Source organism: Tamandua tetradactyla, chromosome 16 (assembly GCF_023851605.1).
Source record: "Tamandua tetradactyla isolate mTamTet1 chromosome 16, mTamTet1.pri, whole genome shotgun sequence".
Lineage (NCBI taxonomy): Eukaryota > Metazoa > Chordata > Mammalia > Pilosa > Myrmecophagidae > Tamandua > Tamandua tetradactyla.
This window is the reverse complement of record NC_135342.1, coordinates 74,367,893-74,392,673: the sequence shown is the minus strand read 5'-3', so window position 1 is coordinate 74,392,673 and position 24,781 is coordinate 74,367,893. Positions and strand designations below refer to the sequence as shown.

General features: G+C 39.6%; 1 long non-coding RNA gene across 2 annotated transcripts in view; it reads right to left on the bottom strand.

The window, feature by feature from the left end:
* The window catches only part of LOC143659793 (uncharacterized), a 57,605-nt gene that overhangs the window by 7,206 nt on the left and 25,618 nt on the right, over positions 1-24,781 (bottom strand). The window lies entirely within an intron of this gene.

Below are 24,781 nucleotides of genomic sequence, written 5' to 3'. Positions count from 1 at the left end.
TGGGGCTTATTAAATGCTGCTGGAATACAATATACCAGAAATGGAATGGCTTTTATAAAGAGAATTTACTAAATTACAGGTATACCACTCTAAGGCCATAAAAAGTCCAAACTAAGGCATTCAGAAAAAGATACTTTGACTCAAGAAAGGCTAATATCTGTCACATAGGAAGGCATGTGGCTGGCATCTGTTGGTCCTTATTCCTGGTTCCATTGTTTCCAGCTTCTAATGCCAGTGGTTTCTTCTCTAAGTGTTTATGGACCGGATTCTGATTTGCTTAGCATCTCAAGGGAAGGCACATGGCAATGTCTGCTGGGCTCTGCATCTCTAAATATCCATGTTTAAACATCTTCTCTCTGTTGTCACTCCAAAGTCTCTGTCAGTTCTGAAGCAACTGTCTTTTCTCCAATATGTCTCCCCTTTTAAACTCCAGTAAACTAAGCAAGACTAACCTTGAATGGGTGGAGTCACATCTTTGTCTAATCAAAAGGCCACACCCACAATTTGGTGTGCCACATCTCCATGGAAGTAAGGTAATCAAAAGTTCATGCCCAGAATTGAGAGGGTCACTTTCCATGGAAACAATCTAACCAAAGGTTTCCATCCTTTGATATTGAATCAGGATTAAAGGACATGTCTTTTTCTGGGGTACGCCCAATACTTTCAAACCAACACACCCACATTAGCCCCAGAACCCAAATATTTTCTTGTACATACAAACATAGGTGTATCCCTCAGAGGACAGGATAGTAATTGAGAAAACAAACCTCAGAGGGAGAATTTTCTTAGCAAATACCTCCTCAAACAACTCAATTACACTGAGCCTTGATATCCTTATCTGTAATAATGTAATAAGATCAATATCTACCTCATAGCATCATGAGGAGGGGAGGCTTACATGAGCTATGATAACAAACTTCTTAGCACAGTGCCCACCATATGTGTTGTTCAAAAATCAGTGGTTTACTTGTAACTGATACCCCCTTTATCTAGCATGTGAGTAGAGGAGGAATAAAATAAAAACATGCATAAAATAATAGTTGGGAATATGGGGAAAAATACCCCTATGTAAACCACAGACAATAGTTAATAGTACTACTGTGCTGGTTTGAAAGGAAGTATGCCCCCTAAGAAAAGCCATGTTTTAATACAAGTCCCATTTCATAAAGGTAGAATCATCCCTATTCAATACTGTATATTTGAAACTGTAATGACATCATCTCCCTGGTTGATGTGGTTTAGTCAAGAGTGGTTGTTAAACTGGATTAAGGGACGACATGTCTCCACCCATTTGGGTGGGTATTGATTGGTTTACTGGAGTCCTATAAAAGAGGAAACATTTTGGAGAAATAGATTCAGAGAGATTCAGAGAGAGCAACACTACAAAGCAGAAAGTCCACCAGCCAGCGACCTTTGGAGATGAAGAAGGAAGACACCTCCCGGGGAGCTTCATGAAATAGGAAGCCAGGAGAGAAAGCTAGCAGATGACGCCGTGTTCGCCATGTGCCCTTCCAGCTGAGAGAGAAGCCCCGACTGTGTTCGCCATGTGCCTTCTCACTTGAGAGAGAAACCCTGAACTTCATCGGCCTTCTTGAACCAAGGTACCTTTCCCTGGATGCCTTTGATTGAACATTTCTATAGACTTGTCATAGTTGGGACATTTTCTCGGCCTTAGAACTGTAGACTAGCAACTCATTAAATTCCCCTTGTTAAAAGCCATTCCGTTTCTGGTATATTGCATTCCAGCAGCTAGCAAACTAGAACAACTACTTTAGTAATCTTTCATCAATTGTAACAAATGTAACTACTGTTAAAAATATATAGAGTTATAGAAAAGTGCTATAATCAATTGTACCAAATTTTCCTCACTAATGCAAGTGTTAGTAGTAGGGAGGTAAATGGGGATCCATTTTTACGGATTTTTGTTCTGTAAATTTTATGGATTATTGCTTTGTAAATCCACAATATCTCTAATAAAAAAGGTAAAAAACAAAACAAAACACACACACAAAAAGCAGTGGTTTAAAAGCATATATCTACAGTGGTTATCTCTGGCCACATAATTAACAGTCACAAACTCTCCAAGGCATACAAAAATAAATATTAATTCAGCTCACAAGAAATGTCACTTGGCTAGAGTGGGCTGACCTACATGGGCATGGGAGGTGGCTCTGCTGATCTTGGCTGGGCTTACTCATACTGCTGGAGGCCAGCTGCCGTGTCAGCTCTACTCTGCTACACCTGTCTCTCACCCTCATCTCAGGACCAGCAGACCAGTCTGCACATGATCTTCTCATGGCAACAGCAGAAACCCAAAAGAAAAAAAGGAAACACACAAGGTCTCTTAAGCCTAGACCTGAAACTGACAGACTCTCGTCCTATTGGCCAAAGTAAGATACATAGTTGAATAGAAAGTCAAAGGCATTCTCATCCTTGAAACAGTGAATAGATATAGAAAAAGATGAAAAATTGGGTCCACTAATATAATCTACCAAAATGTCTATGGGCTGTACCACAGAAGCATTGATAGCTAGTTATGACAGGTGTTTCTTTATTTAAAAACGTTGATTAGGTGGGCCACAGTGGCACAGCAGGCAGAGTTTTGCGTGCCATACTGGAGACCCGGGTTCAATTCCTGGTGCCTGCCCTTGCAAAAAAAATTTTGATTTATTTTACTTCTTTGTGGAATGAGTCTTTTTAGTAGAGCAGGTTCAGCATCTGATTCATTTCTGGGGCCCTCTTCATTTGATAAGTGTGTGGGACAGTGTCTAATACATATTAGGGATCCCATAAATGTTTGATTAATATACAGATAACATTAGTGATAAACTCACGAAAGGAGGCTTCAATCAGACAATGAATATCTATGGAGGGCCCTTGTTTACAAGCACACTTGTAGGTAATGGAGAGTCACTGGTAGATAAGGTAGATTTGTCTCTTGACCTTAGTAGTCAAGACCTGGTAGTCTAGCAAGGAAAATAGGCCTTATATCAGTCAGCTTCTACTAGGCTATGATGCAGGAACAAACAACCCCAAGTCTCAGCTGCTTAGAACAATAAAGGTTTATTTATCCTTCATGTTGCATGTCAATCGTGAGGTGGATAGATTCTGCTCCACACTTTTATCCATGACTCTTCTTTGACTTTTGATCCAAGCTGGAAGAGCAGCCCTGATTCAGGATATGCTTTTTTTGCCATAGAGGGAAAGAACACAGCAGTCAAATCACATAAGAGTTCCTAAAGCTCTGCTGTGATGTGGCATGTGTCACTTCCTCCAAAGTAAGTACAAAGCAAGTCACATGGCCAGGTCCAATATAAAAGGAGCAGGGAAATAATACTCCATAGGGAGGAACTGTAGGTCATGTGATAAAGGCAAAGATATGTAATCATTTTCCAGGGAGAGATGCAAATAATTGGGAACAAAAGTAAACTTAAAATAATCTCAAGTGTGATTTGCACAGCAAAACAGTAGGATAGGATGCTATCCATCAGAGGGAAATAAATTAATCTGAACGGTCAGAAACCATCCCTGAAGAAGGGATTTTTTATACATTGTTGGATTCAATTTGCTAACATTTTGTGGAGAATTTTTGCATCTATGTTCATGAGTGATATTGTTTTTTTTACTTTCCTTTATTGTAACGTTATGTCTGGTTTTGGTATTAGGATAATACCAATGTCACAGAATGAGTTAGGTAGTTTCCTTTGGCTTCTATTTTCTGGAAGAGGTGGTAGAGAATTAGTATCATTTCTATCTTAAATGCAAGAATTCACCAGTGAAACCATATGGGCTTGGTGCAAGAAGCAAATTTTAAACTGAGACGCCTCAGGAAAGTCATTGCTAGCTAAGAAAAGGACTGATGGGCATGAAAGGAATGTGTAGACGAGAAACCATGATTGGGAGAAGAATGCTAGCCACCCTTCATTACCCCAAAAGCTTAGAGATCTCAACCAAAATCCCTAATTCCTTTAAATAAAATAGGAAAGCAACTGTTAGTAGGGATATTGTTTAATTTTAATCATATAACAAGCACTGTGATGTAAATAACACACAGTTTTGGCCATGGCTACTCACAATCCAAAAAGTTGGGCAGATGAGACCCACATCAAGCTTGCTGCTAATGAGACATGTATCAGAACATCAGTAACTTGGAAATTCAGACCCAGAGAAGTAAAGGAGATTCACTTAATGGGTAAGAATTAGAAAAAGAGAGAAAGAGATGGTGACATTCTTGGTGCGAATGATTCCAGAAGCAAAGAACAGAAATGGGACAAGAAGGAGACCTCTGAGGCAAAGAAAGTAATCTAAGAAGTGGGAGATAAAGCTTGAATAAGAAAGCCACCAATAGGCTTAGGCTTTGAATGCCAGTCTCAATTTGGGGACTTAAGCTGGTAGGTGACAGTCAACAAAGAAGAGATACGGAAGGGTACAAAAAAAGCAGTGTGTCCATGGACCAGCATCATCAGCATTAGCAGAAGCATGCTAGATTGCAGTGTCTCAAGGCATACTCCAGGACTACTGAACTTGAATCTCATTTTTATAGGATCCCCAGGAAATTCTGATGTGTGGTATAGTTTGAGAAACACAGTACTATACAATCAACTTAAATTAATTAAAATCAGAAAAGATTGTGGGCAAGTTGACAAATTAAGACCTTTGGGAAGATTTCTAGCATTTTCGTCTAAGAATTCTATTTGTGGTAAGAGAAATGAGAAGAAACCACTCTGAATGAAGAATCACCAAGACATAATGCTGCATGGATGGAGCAGATAATGCTCAGGTGACTTAGAAAATTGGGCAACAGAGCTTTCTGGTGCCATGATGGAAACAAGAAGTTCAGGGGGTGGGGAAATTAACAGGTGGAGGAAAAAAGTAAGAGATGGTGTTTTGACTCATTGAGTTTTAATTTCCAAACCTGCCTGCTCATGAAGATCTTTAAATTATGTTATAGAAGAGTGTCTTGGGCTAAAAGTAGAATCAATCTTCCATGAGGGAAGGATAAGTCTTTGGTTCTTTGGTTCTTCATTCCATTTAAGACAGTCTTTGGTTCCTCATTTCATTTTCCATGTCTAGAACAGTATCTAGCCTAGACAGGCTTGACCAGTGTCTGTTGAATGAGTAAGTCATGACACAGTTGTGTAGAGATGCCAGTTGATACCCCAAGAAGAGGTCAGGTTGCCTGGATGTAAAGTGTGGAGCAGCATTATTGTGTGTTGCTCAAGTGGGGCTTACAGAACAATTACATGCAGATCCCAGCAAGTGCTTAGAAATTCAGTCTCCTGGACCCTACCCAAGCCCTGCTAATTCTACTCTCTCAGAGTAGACCCGCAAATCTGAATTTTTCCCAAAGGGATTCTGGGGCACTCTCAAGTTTATGGACCACAATTATGGAGATGGAGAAATAAAAGAATGACTGAAAAGCAAAATTTGGACCAGGCCCACCATTGCCGACAAGGAGTCAGCAATCCAGCAAAAGAAATGAGGTGGACAGAAAGTGAGTGAACATCTCCAAAATCCATGAGGATGCTCCCACCACTCAAGTATCGCAATTTCCCTATAATTAAGTCATAGTTTTGCTAGTTCTACTTCTTGGGGTAAAAATAACAATAAGTTCACTACTTGGGAGACAAGGCCCTAGTTCACTCTTTTCCAAACATAAAATGAAATCTATCTTTAATACATGTGTCCAATATGCATTGATTAAACTCCTAGTATGTATGAAGACTTGCACTAAGATCAAGGGTAATAAGACTTTGTAGGACAGTCTTTGCCCTTGAATCAGTCATTGCCTAGTGTGAAAGGAAGTCCCATACAAGAAAGCATCCTCATGCTGTGAGAGGTGAACAAGTGGAAGACTGCACAAGGGAATCCAGGGCATCAACCATCAATAAGAAAACTTCCTCACAGGCAATGAAGGTTTCACAGAAAGCACATGAGGAATAAGAACTTGTCAAGTGTACAGTAAGTACAGGGTATTCTTGGGCAATGAGTAGAGTAGGAAAGAAAACTGAGACCCCTGTGTTCCTCATGGGGTCAACAGGGAGTGCAGGGAACAGGAGCAGGAAAGCAGGTCTAACTGCTGAGTACAGTGAACAAAGATGGGCAGGTGGGGTTGGAGGGCAGGCTCCAAGGCTCTAGTAATGAAGAACAGGCTTTGGGAAATCAGCCTCTGCACATGAAGAGCCATCAAGTGACACATAGACAAGGCTGGGGAGGAGGGCTTCTTCCCATGCTGCCAGGGTCTCCAGCTCAGAGCCTGGAAGGGCAGTGCCTAGAGAGGGGGTGAGCAGAGTAAATCTCAGCACCCTTGCCTGGTGACTCATTCTTGGCCCTTGGAGCTCCAGCCTTCACTGAGAAGCTCAGAGCTACTCAGAGGGCAGTGCCTGGAAGCATGGCTTGGGCAGCAGGTGAAACTTGCTAGAGCCTCAGATATCTCCTCAGACAAAGGCATGCCGGTTGGGGCTGATCGAAGACTGAAAGGTGAGCTGGTACAAGATGGGGACACTGAGTCCTAGTGAAGGAGAGGGACTTGTCATGACCACAGCCTGAGATGGGAGTGGAGCTGGCAGTCAGACCCAGGGCTTCCGATGTGTAGCCTGCTGTTCCATGGGAAGTCTCCTTTCATCAAATGAAAATAAAGGAGACAAGTCTTCTTCAAGAAATCAGACTTTCAGTTCTTTGAGTTAACCAAACGGTCTAGCCCAGGGCTTGGCAAACTATGGCTAGGGACCCAGATCTATCCATGCCATTTACATGTAATCTGTGGGCATTTTCAATTTCTAGTGGCTGAAATGAAACTTCCCACAGAGACCATATGGCCCACAAAGCCTAAAATATTTACTATTTGGCCCCTTACAGAAAAAGGATTTTGACCCTTGGTTCAACCTGATGGTTCTCAAATTTCAGCATGCCTGAAAATCTGCTGAAGAACTGACATAAAATAGGTCAGATCATTTGGGTTGGGCCCCAGACATCTGAAGTTTGATGAAATTCTGAGGGAATAAAATGCAGGTGGCCCAGGACCACTCTTTGAGAAACTTTCATCTATTCTTGGCTCAGGGGAGAGAGGGATGGGTTCATGAGCACCAGGGCTGAAGGGAACACAAGCAGGAAAGCAGGTCTACAGTTGGCCTCTGCTGGGCAGGATCTGGAAGCTTCTCTATGGAAAGTCCAGTGTGCACTCCTGGCTCATTGTGTTCCAGAGATCCACCAAACCTCCCAGAGCAGGGCCCATGATATCACCCCAGGGCACTGGGAAAAGAGCCCTGGCCAGAGAGAGAGGCACTCACCCTCTCTTAGCAGCATGGCTCTGGTAGGGTCATTTTCTTCCTGGGCCTCAGTATTCCCATCTGTAAAATGACCCACTAGAGATGCCTTTTGACTCTGTGGTTCACTAATCTAAAGTAACGAGTAATACGTCAAAACCAACATCACTGAAACTTCCATGGCGTTGGCAGAGCACTATGAGAGTGACTCAACACCTGCTTTCTAACCACCAACTCTTCTGACCAACCAAGTTCATGGAGAGATACTAAAGGGAAAGTCGGGGCTGAATGTTGGGTAGACAAACCTGGGCATCCTTTGCAAACAAACATTAATATTATTAACCATTGGACTATAGTTGTTTTTACTGAGAACCTTCTATGCTCCATGCTAAGAGGCCTTGAGCACACAAACAATTCACAAGTCCTATTTTTGAGGCACTCACACCACTGATCAGTATATTCCTTTGGTCCTTGCATTATTCCCTGCTGTAATTCAGCCCACTCATCATGTAGGGATAGTCATGTCTTGTGTTAATTCAAGACACATGAGACTTTGAATATTATTTACATTAGTTGAATATCAAAATAATCTAAATATGCAAAATGAGTGGCCCAGTAGTTAGATAATAAAGACTTCAATAGAATAGGTACAGCCATTAAAAATGATATTTACCGCAGTGTTTTTCAACCTCCACACTCCTGGTATGGGGGGCTAGATAGTTCTCTTGGGGGGATGGGGCTGCCCTGTGTACTGCAGGCTGCTGTGCAGCATCCCTGGTGGCCCCTACTAACTAGATGCCATCAGCAACCTCCTGAAGCTGTAATAGTCAAAAATGCCACCAGACATTTCCAAGTGTTCCCTGGGGCACAAATTGCCCAAATTGAGAATGACTGGTCTACGGTAAATTTTTAATAATCTGAGAAATAACATATGCTATAATAGGCAAGAAAAACAGAAAACTTATAATTGTACAGAAAACTATGATCTTATCTATGTAAAACATAGTAGAAGGAAGAGGAAGAGGAGAAAAGTAAGGGAGGGAAGCAGGATGGGGGGAAATGAAAAAAAAAAAACAGAGAAACAGAAAGGTCTGAAAGGAACAAATTTAAAAATAGTTGTTTCAAAGTGGTAAGATTTTAATCTCAGATTTTTCTATGATGTTTTGAATATTCTACAGTGACTGTATATTATTTCAATAACCAAGGAAAGTATGTAAAACAAAAACTTGAAATATGAAGAAAATGCACTGTGATAGAAGCTATTTCTGCTTTATTCATGTAGTTATTTTGGACCAAGTACATTTTGTTGGACTTCCCATTTCTGAAAATCACATCTTTGTTTAGGTCTGTCTTGTGTGTGCAGACATGCGCCATGTTTTTGGGTTTCCATGTCTGTGGCCAGCAGGAGTTTGAAGAGTTCAGCACAAAGGGACTTTCCCTGATGCTCAGCCCCCAGCAGGTGCAAAGGGAATCACACTACTAACAATTAAAACGTTTCCTGACTTATCTCCATTGGGATCTTAAAGGTCCTCAGACCTTTACAGGATGTGTCCACTCCATCCCTCTTCATGGATGAAGAAAGGGAGGCTGAGAGAGTCACCTGTACAAGGCAAGGCAGCAGGCTGAAGCATGTATAAGCTTTGGAAATGGACAAAGTTGGCTTTCTTCAAATCCTGGCCCCCTTCCACATGATGTTTGTGACCTTAGGGGAGTTATTCAGTTCTTTAGCCTGAAATCTTCACTTATTAAATAGACACTAATGACACTGACCTTCTAGGGTTGCTGGGAGGACTCAACAAGATAGCCCAACACAGTTCCAGGAAGAAGAGGTGAGTTCTGTCTTTAGTCCTAACCTCCAATAGCTAGTAATAAGCAGATTCAGAATTCCAGTCCTGGCTTTTCATACCCAGTGAATTTTGTACTGCAGTTATTCAGTAAAAGGGCAAGCATGTGCTCTTCAGCAGTTTGCTAGAACATTTTCTCACTTAGGAAAGTGGAAGGTGCCTTCAGAAGTGGTAGTATTTTTTAACTTTTTATCCTGAAGCATTTCATTTATAAATCAAACAGTCTCACAGATTTAAAATTAAGAAAGGACTAAGTCCTTCTCTCTAATATGTTTTCTGAATTCCTCTTCTCTGAAACTCAATTTCTTCACCATGAACTGGAGATAATTATGACTACTTCTAAATGCTGTAAGGTCTCTACAGCCTAATGCCTGCAAAGCACCTTCTTTGGCACTCTGCCTGTCTCCTTGTAAGTGCTCAATGAACAGCTAACATCTATTCCTATAAGGACCAAAGACGAAAGAGTGGGTCAAGACATCAGAGCAGAAAACTTCACCTGAATAATTTGCTGAAAAATCAAATCTATTAGTCCTGAAGCAAATGAATATTTGGATTCTCCTTACCTAGCACATGCCATATCATGCAAAATACAGAGAGATCCTACATTATGCAAAAAACCTAGGCGCTAACATTTCTGTCTGGGTTTATTTCTTGTTCTGATCTGTAGGTCCCAGGCATCTGGTGTTAAATGTCCAATCTTCTCCCAGAACAGCTTCTCAGGATGAGGTGGGAAGGCGGAGTTCTAGGGGAAGGCCTGTAGTAAAGCCAACATTAACTTGTCCATTCAAATTGTCCGTTCACTCAAGCCTGGGGCACATTCTGAAGTTATAGGCTACCAGCCCATGGCCAGCAACAGCCAAGCTTGGCCCTCCCTGGGCCCAATGCCAGCTCCAGAAGGGACAGTCCTACAATTTGAAATACCTATGGCCTCCCACCATTGTATGGGTTGAGTCTGCCACAGGGAACTGCTCATTTTGACTCAAGTGTTATATTGGGAAAGTGACCTTTCATAAAAGCAAGTAAGCAGAAAACCCCATGACTCCTAAGGGCCATGTCTGAAGGCACAAACACTGCTCCAAGAGTGGTGGAAAACAGCTGTGAAACTCCAGCTGCTGCTCAGAGAAGTGAGAGAGGATGCCACAGAGCTTGTGTGGGCTCCCTGCAGTAGTCATGCATCTCAGAGGGACTTTGGTTTTCCCATGATAAAATAGGGAAGGCATCTCTCCATTCTTGTGTAACTCTGCCATCCACTATGTCAGTAGAAGTTCTGAACACCTAAAGTCTAACAGAGAAGCTCCATGCACCCAGATGTTGAGTAAATGTGGGGAATAATAGGTGGAGTAGGGAAGTAAAAAATAGATATTTTAAACTGCTTATGAGAAGGGTAAAACAGAAGCCTGAAAGATTCTAGGAAAATTTAGATTTGCAGTTAGATTTTAATTTTTTTTTAAAGGAAATGTCCTTTGTTTCTTCTTAGAACAGAACTGAGTTCAAGAAAGATATAGGAGAAAATGAAAATTTGTTTTTCTTCACATGCCAAGTATTGGCAAGAGAAGAGGTAAAAGGAGAGGGGAAGGGGGAAGGAGAGAGGGACAGAAAGAAAGTGTGAGGAGGAAGGAAGGGAGGGAGGAGGGAGGAAGAGAGAGAGAGAGAGAGAAAGAAAGAAAAAGAAAGAGTGAAAGGAAGAAAGGAAAGAAAGAAGGAAGGAAGAGAAAAGGAAGGAGGGAGGGAGGAAAGAAGGAAGGAAGGGAGAGAAATAGAAAGAAAGACACAGATAGAAAGAAAGAGAAAGGAAGGAAGGAAGAAAGAAAGGAAAGAAGGCAGGCAGGCACAGTCTTAAGGACTCAATATTTCGGGGGTCCACAAAAGTGTTTTAATTTTAATTTATTTTAAAATTAAGAAAAAATGAACACAATAATATGAATATGGAATATTGACTGCAGCCTGTGTTATATTTGTCTTTACATTAATGCAGTACGATTTTTTAAATTGCTTCTTATGGAGGAAGGAGCCCACGAAAGCGAAAGTGCCTGGGGATCCTAAAAGTCATGATTCAGCCCAGGGAAGGAGGGACGTGGAAGGGAGAGGAGGGAGGGGAAGGGAGGGAGGGGAGGACAGATGAACAGCCATAAGAACAATTGTGAAATTTTGAGCATATTCATATTGGTTGTTAAAGATTCTTCCAGAGGCGGCACCTGAATTTATTATACAGTTAGTAGGCCTGGTTTGGTGACTTCGATGCAAATATTGAAAGTTGTACTTTAACATTCCTGTGATCATTAATGCACTAGAGAAAGATTTACAAAGACAATAAATTGTTTTAAATATTAGTATTGCTTTTTTTTTTTAATCATCCAATGCTTCTTTTCCTAGTCTCTGTTGTAATGCATTTGTGGGTTCAGATCTCGTGAATCCTTTCAGACCATATTTATGATTACTAAGCTTCAGGAAAGTTGAAAAAGAAGGCAAGACTTCAGCCAGAGTGGCAGGCTTCCTTTTCTCATATCATAATTGCTGGGTCTTATTCTTGTTTTCCTGAATAAGGGACCATTGCTAGTCAAGGAACTTATAAAAATTTAACCCCTCAAGGCACCATTCACCCTTTAAAATATTTCGTTGGTTTGCTTTCATTTTCCTGATCCTGGGTCTCTGGCTTTCCGCCTTCCACTTGCAGACCCAGGGAGTTGGAACCCTGTGAAGAAATCTTGGTGAAACTTACTTCTCTGGAAAACGTGAGGCTTTGTCCATAAGCAAAGACATACAGTGAAGTTGGTGACAAACTAACCCATCTAAACCTCCATAGGTTGAATGCAGGAAAGACGTTATTACAAGATTGTGTCTTCCAAGTTTGTCTGCAATATAGGATAGCTCCATGAAACCCAACTCAACCAAATAGTAGGTGGGCAACTATTCAGGCAAGTTGCCCCGTCCCTCAGTTTCCTCATTTGATAATATGACAAGCAATGCCTTCTATGCTAAAAAGTATTAAGAAGCAACAAAAAAGAAACCACTCATAATCATGTCACTAATTTGACAAGCAACGATTTGATATTTTGGCATCCTCCCCTCTCATGACCTCATCAATGTTTTTAAAAGTATTTGAGATACAAACTATTGAAAATGACAGGAGAATTCATCAAGGTTGCTCAATTCAAGACCAATAATATAAAAATCCATTGTGTTCTTATTCCCCAATACCACACAATTAGAAAGTACATTATTAAGTTAAGTCTAATTTACAATAGCAATCAATATAATTTCTTAGGGGAAAAATTCTAGCAAAAATCATGAAAAAATAGAAAATGTCACCACAAATCATAAAAGAAAGCCTCAGTATATGTAGATATATATTATGGTCATGGATCATGGGTGAGTAGATTACGATTTGACAATTCTTCCCACAATAATCTGTAAATTCAAAGTAATTCCGATCTAAATTCTAAAAGAGAACTTGAACAGCTGATTCTAAAATTTCATATGAAAGATGAAGGAGGCAAGATTAGTCTAGAATATGTTGAATAAGTAGGGCAAATAAGGCACTTAACAGATATCAAAGTTTATTATAAACCTACAGTAATTTAATGTGGCATTGCAATAGGGAAAGAAAAAGAGACTAATGGAATTTGAATAGAAAGCCTTCAAACATACCCAACTATTTGTCATTTGTGGAAACATGGCATAGTACAAAAGGGACAAGGTAAAAAAAAAAAATAGAATACATATTTAATCATCCCAGTGCAGCTGGTTTTCAAATAAATAAATAAATCGATCCTACCTCATTCCATATACAAAAATAACTTCAGCTAGATTAATGACCTGTAAATTTTGAAAATTTGGCATAATATATAGATTATTTTTATGCCTTATGATAGAAAAGAATTTCTCAAACACAACTCAAAAAGCATAATCCTTAAAATAAATGATTAATAAGTTTACCTACATTAAAAGTTTAAAAATCTGTACAGTAATATAGTAAACAAAGTTAAAAGGCCAGAAAGAAGATAATAGCAATACAATGACCATCAAAGTATTGTATGCAGCATATGCTACAATCAATAAGTAAAAGGCAAAAAAGCAAAAAATAAAATGAACAAAACGTATAAATGGGCAAGACATTGAAGAAAAAATTCGGAAAACCAATAAGTCCATGAAAAGAGACTAAATTTCACTAGTAGTAAAGGAAATTCAAGGTAAAATAACAGTAAGATACCATTTCACACCTATCAGGTAGTCTAGAATTGAAAATTGTAACAATAGAAAGTGTCATCAAGAATGCAGAACAAAGTAAAATCTCACACTTCTGAGTATAAATTTGTACAATAGCTTTGGAGAGCGGTTTTGCAAAATCTAGTGGGGTTGAGGATGAAAATAACTGAGACCTAGATTAGATTCCACACATAGGAATATAACTTGGAGAAAACTGAGTGCACATATACATGACGTGAAATGCTAGAATGTGTACTGCTATGCAGTATTCAGCAGGAGAATGATAAATAAATTGGGGTGTATTCATACAATGAAATACTCTTCAGCAAATAAAATGGATGAACAGGGAATATGTGTATCAAAATGAATTCATTATCAAAACCTAACATTAAATGAAAAAAAGAAAGTTGCAGAAAGTGACCAGTTACATAAAGCTTAAAATACACAAAACAGTACTCTATTTTGCATCTATGTGCATCTATATATTTAGTTAAAGTCTAAGATCATGAGACAGAAGGATAATCAGCAAATTCAGGGCAATGAATTACTTCTGGCAAGAGAGGGAGGGGAATGGAATGGGGGTGATTTCAACTGTCTTGTAATGATATATTATTTAGAAAATAATATGAAAGTGAATAGGGCCAATAAAAAAAGCTGCATTTTAACAAACCGGAGTAATGAGTGCATTGGCTGTGTTTTTCTAGAGGCTTGAACTATTTCACAACACAATGAGTATGTATATCTTACAGCATATTACAAATGTCTATCACAGTTCTTCTAAAGGAATAAAACCTGGTTGGTCAGAAATATGCCAAAGGAAAGGAATATTGGTAGAGAAACAGAGGCCTGGGGGACAAATAACTTCCCAAGGAGGGAGCCTCTGAAAGGAAAAGTAAAGCTTTTCTTCTTAATTAGATGATATTCTTCTGGAAACTTCTTGTGTTAAATTGCAAGCCATTATAGAGAGAGTTCAACTAGAGTCAAGAGGCTACTCTGGAGGATGCCCTTGCGCAAGCTTTAGGTAGACCTTCCTACCTATCATAACCTGCCAACCCCCAACCAGCACCACTCCAGTCAATCCTAAAGAACACCTAGGGCAATATAAGATTCCACAGGGTTTCAGGCACTAGAGTAACTTTCTAGAAACCTACAACCTCCAGATGGGTCCCTGGTCCAGATAAGTCCCTGAAACCTAGCCCAGCCTCTCCAGAACATCAGATAGTTCCATATCCCTACGCCTTATCAGTGGCAGACCCTTCCAATATCAGAATTTAGAATCGCCATAGCCCAAACAACCCCAAAGAGAGGTATGGAAAGACCAAAAGTGATGGTGGAATTATACACAGAAGACAGGACTTAACAAATGAATATGAATGCTGAATCATTAAATTGTTATCTTGTTTAGTCTCCAGTATCTTAGAGCAGCTAGAAGTAAAAACCTAAAATTGTGAAATTGTAAGCCATGCAAAGTCTGAAATATGTTCTACAACTAGTTGTGTTGCTGCGCTTTGAAATTTATAGCTTTTTTCTATATATGCTATTGTTCACAAAAAAAGAAGGAAAAAAAAAGTCGATTGTGATGATAAAAAAAAGCCTCCTATATTCTGGAACAGCTAGAAGGAAAAATAGGAGAGGACCATATGGTACCCCATGACAAACTCTGGGATATGTCTTGTAACTACTTGTTGAATAGTGCTTTGAAAACTATTGATTTTTTATTTATTTGCTTTGTATATATGTTATATTATACAATAAAAGAAAAGTTAAAAAAAATTGCAAGCCATTAGTATATGGTACTTTGATCCAGGGGATACAGTGTCCCAAAACTGGTCCTCCACCAAGCCGTTGCTTTCCTTCTTCCTGTACATGGTGTCTGTAAATGGCAGTTTTGGATTCTATTCCCATGTTCGTTTTGTGTTTCTTTAATTCTTCCTAACTACTGGCATTCGAAGAATATAAAATTACTTATATTGTAAAATTTTGAAAACCAACAACAACAACAAACACAAAACAAAAAATTTGTACCACAATCAGCACAAACAAGATGACATCAGATGTGAGGAAAAATATGCAAAGCACCAGCAGTGTGATTTACACTTGGGACTTGGCTCTGAGCTTACCAGAGGCCAAAGCAAGAAGGGAAATAGGACCAACTACAAGATTTGCAGTATTCAAAAGCAAAACTGAAGGGTTTTCAGGGTAAGCACAACAATATCAGGGAATTAAAAGCTGAAAGAAAATTCTCCCTTGTTGTAATAAAAATAGTGGGCACCCAAACCATCCACTGTTTGGACACTGAGGACTGAAACACAATGTACTATTCATATTACATTATCATAACCTCATCATTGCATTGTCTTCAGTAGCATGCCTTTACTACTCAGAGAGACTCTTTCCCAAGCAAAGGGCTTAATTGTTCATTACAGCAAAGACCCACCAATTTTTCAGTGGGAAGCATCAACAGAAGATTGGTAGGCTAAGATGCTTTGAATTCTCAATGCTTCAAAAGTCCTACTGTGTCCTATAGTGATACTTATCTAATTCTAAACAAGTCCCACATTGAAAGATTCACCTTAAACCAAACTTCCAATTTTCAGTAAATTCTAATCTTGCCTTCCACTCTCCAAGACACTGCCTAAGCTCTGTCAAGGTGGCACTCTTCCTTACCATGGCAAGCAGTTAACTCAGCTTTGTCTTATCAACAGGTTGTTCTGGTGATATTTGATAAGCTGGCATTAGACAGTAATTAAATATATATATATATATGCCAATGAGTAAACGACCCCTTTCCTTTTTCTGGAACTGTTGTAAAAATCTTTCCAGTGACAGGAGAATGCAAAGCCTTTCCATTTGCTCCCAGGACCAAAGAACTGAGTTGGGTCATTTCCTAACACCAAGGAGCTCATCATCTTGGCAAGAAGAGGCCCCCCTCCCCCCGCCCCGACTAACCCACAGCTCCTTCTTCTCCTAGATCCCTCCTAAAGTTTTCAGCTCTTGCCAGCTGGGTTCTTGTGAGCTTTCTGGATTCCTGCAGGAGGGTTTGGGCATGTCTATGACTCTGCCTTGCTGGGCATTCTTGCTGAGAGTAATCAGGGTAATTGCAGGTTCTCCTTGTCCTGACTCTTGAGAGCTCTTTAGCATCTGGGGAAGGTGGCAAGGCAAGTCAGAAGGCATTCAATTCAGGCTTCCCTCCCCACCCCACCCTTGCCTCCTGCCCCCTGGGGAAGAGCTGGAGAGGAGTCCAGGGTGGTTTCTTCATGTGTACTTCAAAGTTTCCTAAGAAGAAAGAAAAATATCTGTTGCTTTGTTAAAGTGGTGTAGGAAATGCGATTTTTGAAACAAAGTTGGACAAGTTTTTATACTGCAGTATCTCTTGGAACTTTGCTGTAGCTGTGACCCCAGCCAGACCATATGTTAGAACCATTTGACAGAGATGGGAAGGGGCACAGAAGGGGAACAGGGCATTAAAATAAAAATGCCAAAGCTTCATCCCAAGGGATTTTGATTTAATTGGTCCTGGAAAGGGTCATAAATATTTCTGAACATTTCTTCAGGTGATTCTAATGTGCAGCTATGGTAAGCCTGTTGACTTTTGTACAAATGTACTTTGTGATGCTCCAAAATGTAGATCCATAACCTTCTTTTTCCACATTTATTTGACCCCAGGCCCTTTCTTTATCTCACCTTGGCAGAATGAGTGTAGTTTTCAGTAGAAGGCATATTTAGAATGTGGGGTTCTTCTGAAACATCCTTTGGGTGAGAAGAGCCCACAGTACAAGGAAATGAATATCTTACTCAACTTTGGATGATATTAATAATACCAATAATTGGCACTCATTGATTCCCAAAGATTTTACATTCATCATCTCAGCTAATCATCAAGATATATCTAAATTCTTCGTATTATTATTATTATCCCTGTTGAGAAAACTGAGGCTCAGAGAGATCAAGTAACTTGCCCAATGTCACACAGCTAGCAACAATCAGAATCAAGATTTGAATAGCATCTGTGTGCCTTCAGTGCCTGAGTTCTACTTCGGTTTTCTGCTGTCTCCATTAGAAAAAAATGTGGTCCATTCTCCTACCAAAACATGGATTCTAGAATCCAAGTACCCATCTCTTTTCCATGAAGTGAAAAGGCGTAAGCATTTTTCTGTCACTGAAATGAGTTCCACCAAAATAGCTGTTCTAAGCCCCGGACCCTGTAGCTCTGTGCAGTCTGCAATTACCCAATGTACCTCTTTAACATCTCCCCCCACCCCATCTGCCCCAAGAAGAAAGGATGGCCATTGTCTTCCAAGGTTCTGGACCCACTCCCCCACCAGAAAGGCAGTGTGAGGCCTCCCAGGACCATTTGGCAAGCTGGACCACGTGGTTGTCTGCCAGGGCTTACAGGAGCATCTTTGCTGAGTGATTTGCAATCATTTGCCAGTGATTACACATTGTTTCTCCTTGATAGGCAAGAGGGAGCCTTGACAGGATAATGAGATACAGCTGATGGAAATCACAGCTGACTGTCGCCAGCAAGTGTGCCTGGCTTGTGCAGACCTCCATTGCTGCAATGGAGCCCTTCCCACTGCATAAGCCAGGAGCAAATCCCTAGAATTTTAACGCGAAACCATCCTTCAGCACCAAGGAAAATTGACTGGAGGGTCCCCTAGTTAAAGATTAGATCACTGGACAAGAATAGGAAAAGGGACGCCCTCTAGACAAGCCACAAAACCTCCCAGCCCCACACCCCAGGTGGCCCTCCTAAAAGCACAGAGTAGCCTTGGGAGAGGATTGGGATCCAGGACAAAGAATGGGCGTCCCTTTATCTTGTCTGGCGCATTACCTGAGCTGGGCTGGGGAGGAAGGCTGGTGGTTTTTCCCACTGTGCTGAGAGTAGCTGTTCAAACTATCTTTCCATGGATCAGTTCGCTAAGGGCCAACTTGAGCCCTGTTTACCCTTCTGTCGTGGAGGAGAAACAGCTGTTTGTTTAAATCGAGGTCTCCTTCCCAGAGTCCTTCCTGCCTTCCCAGTATGAGTTAAAGGGCTTAAAATTCCCGAATCTCACCTACCTCTGTGGGGGCCAGCCTTAAGCCTGAGTGGTATTCCTGAGGAAGGCACTGACTTATGCTTCAGCTTTTCAGATTTCATTACCTTATCCTATGTGCATGCAAAGAGATCCATAACAAAGGAGCGGTGGAGAGCAGAGTTCTGGTTTCAGACTTGTAACCCAGATTCCGCACATACTGTCTCCATCTACTGCATCTCTCTTGAACGACTTGTTGGAATCATCTATACTAAAGGAGAAAGAATCTGGCAGATCAATGGGTGGCTGGTGGGTGAATAAATTTTAAAAAAATAGTGCAAACAGTTCAAATGAGCCACACCCTTGGTTAAACTATTTTTGTTTTATTCCATCTTGTTGTGCTAGTAACGTATGAAATAATTTTTTTTAATAAATGCTTTTGTTGAGAAAATTCTAGAAATAATACAGAGAGATCCTACGTAGACCTTACCCAGTTTTTCCCAATGGAGACATCTTGCAGCACGTGGTAGAATATCATTTCCAGGACATTGACATTGAAGCAAGTGACTTATTTTATTCAGACATCACCAGTTTCACTTGTACTCACTAGTTCTATGAAATTTCATCACTTGGATGGTTCCTGTATCTAGCAATCCAGTTAAGATGCAAAACAGTTTCATCACACAAGAATCCCTTGTGTTGCCCAAGTCCCACTCTACCCCTTCCCCGGTCTCTAGCAAGCATTGATCTATTCTCCATTTCTACAATTTTGTCACATCAAGAACGCTGTACAAATTGAAGCACTTTATATATGACTTTTGCGGACTGACGTTTTTTCACACAGCATAATTCTCCAGATTCATTCAAGTTGTCACATGTTTCAGTAGCTCATTCCTTTGTATTCCTGAATAATATTCCATGGTATGGATGTACTATAGTTTGTTTAACCATTCTCCTGCTGAAGGACCTCTGGGTTGCTTGCACTTTGGGGTCATTAATGAATAAAGCTGCTCTGAGAAACTACAGGTTTCTGAGTGAACGTGAGTTTTCATTTCTCGGGAATAAATGTCCAAGAGTATAATGGCTGGGTCATATGGCAATTGCATGTTTGGTTTTTATAAGAATTGGCCAAATTGTTTTCCCAAGTGGCTGTACCAATTTCCAGTCCCAGCAGCTGTGTGTGCGAGATCCAGTTTCTCTGTATCCACGCCAACAGTTGGTGTTGTCAGTATTTTTTATTTTAGTCCTTCTGATAGGTGTGTAGTGACAGCCCACTGTGATTTTAATTAGTGTTTCTCTGATGGCTAATGATGTTGAACATCTTTTCCTGTGCTTATTTGCCATCTGTATATCCTCTTCACTGAACATTCCTCTCTTTTGCCCATTTTTAATTGGATTGCTTGGATTTTACTGTTGAGTTTTGAGATTTTTCTCTATATATACTGAATACTAGTGCTTTGTTAGATATGTTGTTTGCAAATCTTTTCTCCCTATCTGCAACTTATCTCTTCACCCTCTTAACAGGGTCTTTCGCAGATCAAAAAGTTTTTTGTTTTTTTTTTTTAATTTATTATTTTTTGTGCATGGGCAGGCACTGGGAATCGAAGCCGGGTGTCCAGCATGGCGAGTGAGAACTCTGCCTGCTGAGCCACCGTGGCCTGCCCTGGATCAAAAGGTTTTAATTTTGCAAGGTTTAATTTGTCAATCTTTCTCTTTATGGATCCTGCTTTTGGTGGCAAGTCTAAAAAATTCTTTGACTTGCCCTCTATCCCAAAGATTTTCTCTTATGTTTTCTAAACTTTTATAGTTTTTTGTTTTACATTCAAGTAGTTTTTACCTAAGTAAAATTACTTAATTTCTTATTAAGCTTTGCAGTTTAAGTCAAGTTTATCTATTTATTTTTTATTCACCTATAGGTGTGCATTTGCTCCAACACAATTTCTCAAAAATCCTATCCTTCTTTCATTGAATTACTTTTCTGCCTTTGCCAAAAATCAACCGGGAGAATTTGAGTGGGTAAAGAATTAGTTTCTAAAGTTAAGTGAAAAAGAAAGTTTTAGAACATGATCCCATTTTTGCTTAAAAACAAAAGTATCTTTTTTTCCATATATACACGCTTGCAATGACGTTTATTGTGGTTACCTGTAAGGAGTTGAAATGGGGGGATTTTCACCTTATATACTTAAAGATAATGGCAGGTTTGTGGAGCATTTATTTTATGGCAAGTGGTTTATAGCACATTACAATTAACAAGGTGCTATTGTAATAAAAAATGATGATGGCGAAGGTGATGATAACAAGGACTAAATTATTACTAACTCCTACATAGCCAGGCATTATCCTTAAATGTTTCATATATATCCTGCCACTTACTTATCACAACAACACTATGAGTTAATTTCTGTATTATTCCTATAGTAGGTAAGGTAAGGAAGCAGAGGCATGGAGACGTTAAGTTGTGTGCTCAAGGACACAGAACAAGAAAGTTGCAGAAATGTAAAAGCAAGTGCTCTGCAAATCTGGACCCTGCTATACTGTCTACCTGTGTGTTGTTTGAATTAATTCGCAAGAGGAAGGCTTGTCTTTTGTAATGACAAAGGAAAAAAAAGATAGTTTAAAAGAATTCAGCCTGATTTGGCACACCTTCTCTTTGACCAACTTAGCTGCAATAGCAATTTCTCCATTGTATATAATCCATGAGAATATTCTCTTGAGGACTTTTTATCCCTAAATAAACTTCTTAAGCTTCTAGAATATTCAAATGCCCTACATTTCCCCAAAAGAAATCATTTTTAAAAGAATACTTTTATTTCTTAAGAACTGTATTTGGCTGGTTTTAGGTGGCTCCTGAGAATTGAGTGGTCTCTACAATGTCTCCTCTATATTCCAAATAAACAAGACAAAGCCAGAAAGCTCCACAACAGGACACAACCCAAACACTCAAGCCTTTATGGCCCAAAGTCTCCTCTCCAGAATGCACTCAAAGGCAAACAGAAAACATTCCTTACATATTTCTGGTTTAAAGAAGAAAAATGCCTTTATTCCTTTTATTAAGTAGCAAGCCCATAGAAAGGAAATAGTAAATAAGTGTTAAAGCATACACTAATTAATTAAAAGCTATAAGAATTTACTGGGCTAAAATCACTCCTCAAAAATTTCAGAGAGAGAGAAAGAGAGAGAAAGAGAGAGAGAAGAAGAAGGAGGAGGAGGAGGAGGAGGAGGAGGAGGAAGAAGAAGAAAAGAAAAGTCTTAAAAGTACAAATATTGTTGTAGTGCTACTAGTTCTACCTTGGATATACTTCTATTACTAACATTCTTTCCATTTTGATGGCTACTGACTTAATTTGGCCCCATGTCACTTGTTTTCGTGTGTTCTTGTAAAAATTTTCTGACTTCTCTTCCTAACTCTAGCTTCCTTACTCTCCATTCTACCAGGTCAACTCCTCAAACACAGCTCTCTGACCATTTGATTCCCTTGCTCAAAGACCTTCAATGGTTCCCCATTGCCTAGCGATATAAATATAAATACTGCAATTTGGAATTCAAGGATATCCATGAAATTGCTCTGATCCAACTTTTCCTCCCTTTTCTGTCACAACTGACCTGACCCATCACGACTGGGCTCAAGATGGAGGGGTGATAAGCTTGCCTTCCCACACGTGTGCCTCTCCTCAGCCTGGCGTTCAGCCTGGATTGCCCGCGTACAACATGTTGCATTCCCTTCTTCTTTTGAAGTCATCAGAGCTCCTCCCCGTAAAGTTTTTTCTTGATGTCGTCTGGATTGGATGAGACACTATACATTACGTAATGGGACCTCCACACCTTTCAATAGCTGCTTGCAGTATATAGGCCTTCCATGCATTCTCAATATAATTATATCCTTTTCACTGATGAGGAAACAGTTCTGTAGTTCAAACGCCAATGTTCACTGAGTGAATAAACCCTGGTGGATCAAAATTCCTGGGCCCTGACTCCAACTTCCTGAGGTCAGGGGTCGTGTTTTCCTCAACTCCACATTCTCAGGCATAGCACAGAGGCTGGCTCAGTCAGTGCTTGTCAGCCTACCTCTTATCAGGCTGCTTATCAAGAAGGCTGACCTACATACTTATTTCAGTGAGAACATAGAGATGATGTGTTCCTGAGCAGTGAAACACCTTGACTAGATTCCTCAATTTCATATTGCAGGATTGATCCAATCCTTCTATGCATTGGTTGTTTTAAACAGAAGAGAACTGATGATGGAGGTGGGCAGAGAGGTTTTCTTGCTTCTATCTATCTATCTATCTATCTGTCTATCTATCTATCTATCTATCTATCTACTTCAATATCTGTTATTAAATATTTTTATATTGATTCTGGCCAAGATGGGAGAAACCCTCCAACTACAAACAACTATAAAACTATAGAAAAATCTATAAAATAATTATTTTCAGATATTGGACAAGAGGCAGTGAAGGATTATATTGGCGCCCCCCAACCCCATATGCAGTTTCTATACGTAGAATGGAGAAAGCACCCAAACAGCACAATTGTGCTGAGCTGAAAGGGTGGAATTGGTAAGGCAGGTTACTTGAAAGAAAGGAGTTGGGCAGAGAAAAAGTCCCAGAAATTTGTATAGGGGTCCCCTTTAATCTTTGGCCAAATAACAAATCATGCATAAGACAAGACTCAACAAGCTTAAACCAAATTTACTACTGGTTGAAGAACAAGTTCCAAGGAGTTGTGAGCTGTACAACTATTGGATCTTGCAAAGGGCTGGGAGACGCTCAGGTTTCAACCAGCCAGCATGCAAAGCAACATCTAAGAATACCCTGCATATTCATTAGAGACTGTGTTTTGGGAAGAGGGCTAACCTAGCTCCAAGCATTACCTTCTTCAGACCCCTGAAGTTTTCAGAGATTCTATCAGGTGATCTGCAAGGTCAAAACTATTTCCGTAATGATACTAAGACACTATTGCATCTTTAACTCTGTTGTCATTTGAAACAATGCTCCAAAAGCAATTTGGGGTAAAAGTGCTACTGCCTTGGCATAAACCCAGGCAGGGTCACCAAACACCTTATAATGACACATAGCCACATGCTCTCAAGGAAAAAAAGTCAGTTTCACTTGAGAATGTCCTTGATAAATTGACAAGTGGATTCTAAACTGCATGTGGAATGTAAAAGCCTTAGAATACCCCCAAAAAATATTGGAGAGGAGAAGCAAAGTTGAAGGACTTATACTCTTTGATTTTAAGGCTTACTATAAAGCTGTGGTGACCAAAACAGTGTGTTATTAGTGTAAACATATGTCAATGTAATGGAATACAGAATTCAGAATTAAACTCACACTTAAATGGTCAACTGATTTTTTTTTTTTTACATGGTCAGGCTCCAAGAATCAAACCCAGGTTTCTGGGATGGCAGGCCAGGAATCTGCCAGTGAGCTACAGTTGCACCCCCCTCTAAGAAAGGGACCAAAGCAATTCGTTGGAGAAAAGAATGTTTTTTGAACAAAATAGCTAATTCAACTACCTATCTACAAGGAAAAAAAGTGAATTTCTACTCATACCTCACACCATACACAAAAATGAATTTGAGATGGTTTATAGATCTAAACATAAAAGTTTAGCCTATAAAGGCAAGATGAAAATAGAATATTTTCACAATGATAAGGTGAGCAAAAATTTATTCATGGACAAAAAGCACTATGAAAGAAAAACATTGATAACTTATGCTCTAAAAGACACCTTTTAGGAAATGAATAGACAAATCACAGACTTGGTAAAATATCCTCTCTCTCTCTCTCTCTCTCTATATATATATATATATATATATATCTGACAAATAACTTAGATTCAAAATATATAAACAGCCTCTGCACCTCAATATTTAAATGGCCCAGTGTTTTTTAAAAAGAAATGGACAAAAGACTCAACAGGAACTTGGTGAAGAAAAATATTCAAATGGCTGATGAGCACACTGCAAAAGATCAACATCAGTTATCACAAAAATGCATATAAAAACCTGAGGTAACATTATACACACACCAGGAGGATGGCCAAAATGAAAGAGAAGGACAACATTGGATGCTGAGATAGAGCTGGTGGGAGTGCAAAATGGTACAATCATTTTGGAAATCAGCCCAGTAATATCCATATAAGCAATCAGTCCAGTAATATAATTAATCAATAGATCTTTACCCAAAAGTAACAAAAGCATATATATATATACAAAAGGACTTATACAAGAATATTCATTGATGCTTCATTGATAAAAATCTAAAAATTAGAAGGAACCCAGATGTCCATCAACATGAAATGGATATATTTACACAACAGAATACTATTCAGCAAAGAAAAAACAAAGTACTGATAAAAGCCATACTTGGCTGAATTGAAAAAAAAATTATGCTGAACTAAAGAAGGCAGATACAAAAGAGTATGATTCCATTCATTTGAAGTTTTAAAA